This window comes from Phascolarctos cinereus, unplaced genomic scaffold (genome assembly GCF_003287225.1).
Source record: "Phascolarctos cinereus isolate Bilbo 61053 unplaced genomic scaffold, phaCin_HiC Scaffold_4;HRSCAF=312, whole genome shotgun sequence".
NCBI lineage: Eukaryota > Metazoa > Chordata > Mammalia > Diprotodontia > Phascolarctidae > Phascolarctos > Phascolarctos cinereus.
Genome location: NW_027555847.1, coordinates 93,130,328 through 93,134,177, shown reverse-complemented (window position 1 = coordinate 93,134,177; position 3,850 = coordinate 93,130,328).

Genomic DNA, 3,850 nt, shown 5'->3' with positions numbered 1-3,850 from the left:
TTGTTATTGTGTTCTCTGATTATGAATATTATGATCTCTAATGACCATGAGGGCAGCTCAGGTTACAGAGCTGCAAACTTTCAGCAAGCACAAAGTGGTGTTATCAGTTGCCCTCCTGGTCTGAGCCTTGCAGACTCCCAACCTGGTTTGGAAAAATAGGCTCCATTAGGTAGTAGCTAGCCCCAGCCCTAGGACTGGGAGGCTCTGCAGGTTCAGTCCTCAACCTTATTTCCTGGTCATGTGGAATCAGAATGACAAAGTTGCAGGCCTACTCTGAGTGTTTGCCCCTGGATTCTTTTGGATCTTTAAGTTCTTTGATCGTTAAGCTTTGAGGTTTAAAAAGTTTGAGAGGCATAGTTTTGGAGTAATTAATCATTTTCTTAATGATTTTCTTAATGATCATTTTATTAATAAAAGGGTCAGTGATGCTCTTGAATACCAAACACAATCAAGGCTGTGGGCCCATAGTTTTATATGCTCTTGGAAGAGTGGGTATTCCTGAGGATGGCAATCAACTCTGATTGGTTAACAGGTAATGAGAGAGAATGAATATTACAATGAGATGTGAACCTATTCTAATGAGGGGCTAGGGGAATGTAACTTTGATTATGTCATTTACTTTATAATTGCCCACCCTTGGGCCTGAGCAGAACATAATGGACCAGGAGTTTCACCTTCAATTCCTTAGAAGGTTAGGTTCGGTATTAATACCCAGGAGAATGTTAATCCTATCTGCTGTCATCAGTCCTGTCCTTCAGAGGCAAAGCTTCAAAATGAGGACTTTAGAAAAAGGGGGAACTCTGCATCTCCCCAAATCATTGGTTAATAATAATTATTTCTAAGACTGGAAAAATGACTCACTATGGATTTCTTATTCACTTCTCGGTGTAGTAATCTTCCTTGACCTTTGCTGGAGTAGTTGTGTGACCTACTTGGGCTATATTGCTTCTGTTTCCTCTTCTTATCTTTGCCATTTTCCTCAACAGGCATTCCAGTGCCTACCTAACGGTTGAGGTGGGGGGCGGACGCAAGTGAAACAGTTGCTTTCTTGAAGCATCTTATATTCATTTGGGGGAGACAATTTTTTAAGAGAGAATGTGTGTGTGTGTGTGTGTGTGTGTGTGTGTGTGTGTGTGTGTGTGTGTGTGTACATATATATAAATGTAAAGAGAGTGTGCTAAATAGATAAAAGGTTACTGTCGTGGTGAGAGGTTACTAGCAGCTGGAAGAATCAGGAAAGGCATCAAACAGAAAATGGTACTTGAGCTGAATCTTAAAGGAGGACTAATACAAAGTGTAGGTGGTGAGAAGGGAGTGCCAACAGCAAATATTTGACTACTACAATAATTTACATAGTGTTTGGTCTCTGTAGTTATGTTTTCTTTGCACTTTTTTTTCATTGTTTTTTTTTCTAAATTGAAAATGTTTTCTTTCCCACTTTTCTTCCTCATTGAAAAAGAAAGGAAAAAGAAAACTCACATAACCAGTATGTCTAGTCAAGCAAAACAAATTCTCACCTTGGCCATGTCCCAAAATTAAATTCTCATTTTGCATCTTGAGGCCATCACCTATCTTTCAGAATGTGGGTAGCATCATCATTGGTGCCTTGCATTGATCAGAATTTTTTTTCCCAAAATACGAAGATAATTTTTATTTAGTGTTTTTATTTTTTCCCAGTTACATGTAAAAACAATTTTTAACATTTGTTTTTAAAACTTTCACATTCTCTCCTTCCTCCCTCCTTACCCCCCCGTCATTGAGAAGACAAGCAGTTCAATATAGTTTATGCATGTGTAGTCATGCAGAACATTTCCATAATACACATGTTGTGAAAGAAAACATAGACCCCCAAAAAAACCCCTTAAAAATAAAGTTAAAAAAAGTATGCTTCAACCCGTATTCAGACACCAATTAATCAGAATTCTAAAGTCTTTCGAAGCTGTCATTATCATATTGTTTTATAAATTGTTCTCTTAGTTCTGTTCTCTTCACTCTGCAACTGTTCATTTCCTGTTAAGTTTTCCTAGGTTTCTCTGAAACAGTCTCTTCATTTCTTACAGCACAGTAGTATTAAGTTCCATTCATATACTATAATTTGTTTAGCCATTCCCCAGTTGATGGTTTTGTCTTAGTTTCCAGTTCTTGACCACTACAATAAAGAGCTGCTATCAGTATTTTTGAACATATGGGTTTTTTCACCCCTCCTTTGATCTCTTTGGAATTTTATACCTGTTTCTTTATGTGTATAAGGTTTGAGTTTTCTGTAGAATTTTGTTGCAGTTGCTATCCTAATTCACTCTAAGGAATGTAGTTGAATCAGTATTTTTTCTAGAGAATATATACACACATGCACACATTTACATGTATGTGTATGGGTGTGTGTGTATCATATATATGTATGTGTGTGTGTATATATATGTCTATATGTGTGTGTGTGTATATATATATATATATAAAATTTGCTTTCATATAGTTTAAGGAGTTCTCAGTCTGGGACCTACAGATCCATAGATTTCAGGGGATCTGAGAACTTGGATGGGGGGAAAAATTGCCTCCTTATTTTCACTAACTTCTAATTGAAATCAAGCATTTCCTTCAATTATGAGTTAAAGAAAATACTTTGAAAAGGGGTTCACTTATTTCACCAGATTGCCAAAGAGGTTCATGACACAAAAAAGCTTAAGACTAAGAACCCCTAGTATAGTGTTTTTTTAAATCTCAGTTACAGTGGAAAAAAATTTATTAAAAATGTTATATTTGCTCACTAGCTGTGTGACTCTGGGCAAGTCACTCAACTCCAATTGCCCCACTTAAAAACAAATGTTACGTTTGGAAATTATTTGAATGATTTCATGTGCTTTGTTTCTTTATATCCATTTTTGTAGACTGGTATGTATTTCTGTCTGCTTTCTTACTCCTCTCTTTCAAAGTAATGATTTAAAAGCAAAAGCTTTTTACAAATTATTTCCATGATTCTAGTTTGGTTTCAGGCTCTTGTTGTTACTTGACCAACTGCATATTATAACGTCCTCCCTTTCCCTTCCCCCCCATTATTGTCCTCTGTTTTAAAGAAATCTTTGAATTGAATTGGTTTCTGATAATGTTGACTTAAGAGTAGGCATTGTAAAATAACTGTCCTAAACCACTGCTTGTGAGGAAATAGAGTTATAATGTAGAGCTGTGATTCTTTAAGGTCCAGATTATTAGGATCTTCAGTCTTAATCCTAGCAAGAATTGTAAACCAATCTTTAGCTTAGTAGTCACATAGGCAACATGGTATAGCATATGGCATGACTTAGATTTGAAAGGACTTGATTGAATACTAGCTGTGGTGCAGCTTAGCTAATGCAACCTCTTTGAGCCTGTTTCCCCATTTCTAAATGGGGATAATTATACTTGAAATACCTGTCTCCACAATGTTGTAAGAAAGTACTATAAAGTCCTGTATAAATGAGCCTTATTATAATTTTTCAACTTGTAGATATTAAACTTGTTAATTTTTTGTTACCAGATGACAATTTTTGATGACAGTAGTAGTAAAAATTGTTCACATTTATATGCTATTTTACAGTTGCCATGTGGATTTGATCTTATTTGATCTTTATAATGAGCCTTTGTGGGAAATGTTATTTATTATCCTTTCCACACATAATGAAAACAGAGACTGTGATTTGCTCAAGGTCTGACAAAACTAGTGTCTGAGAACAAGATTAAAACTTGAGTCTTCCTGACTTCAGGTTGGGGGTTTTTCACTAGCATGTTGCCTTTCATGGTCCATTCTATGTTGTGATGGTGTCTGAGAAAACAGAGTTTTACATGGCAAATGATTTTCGTTAAATATGTATGGAAT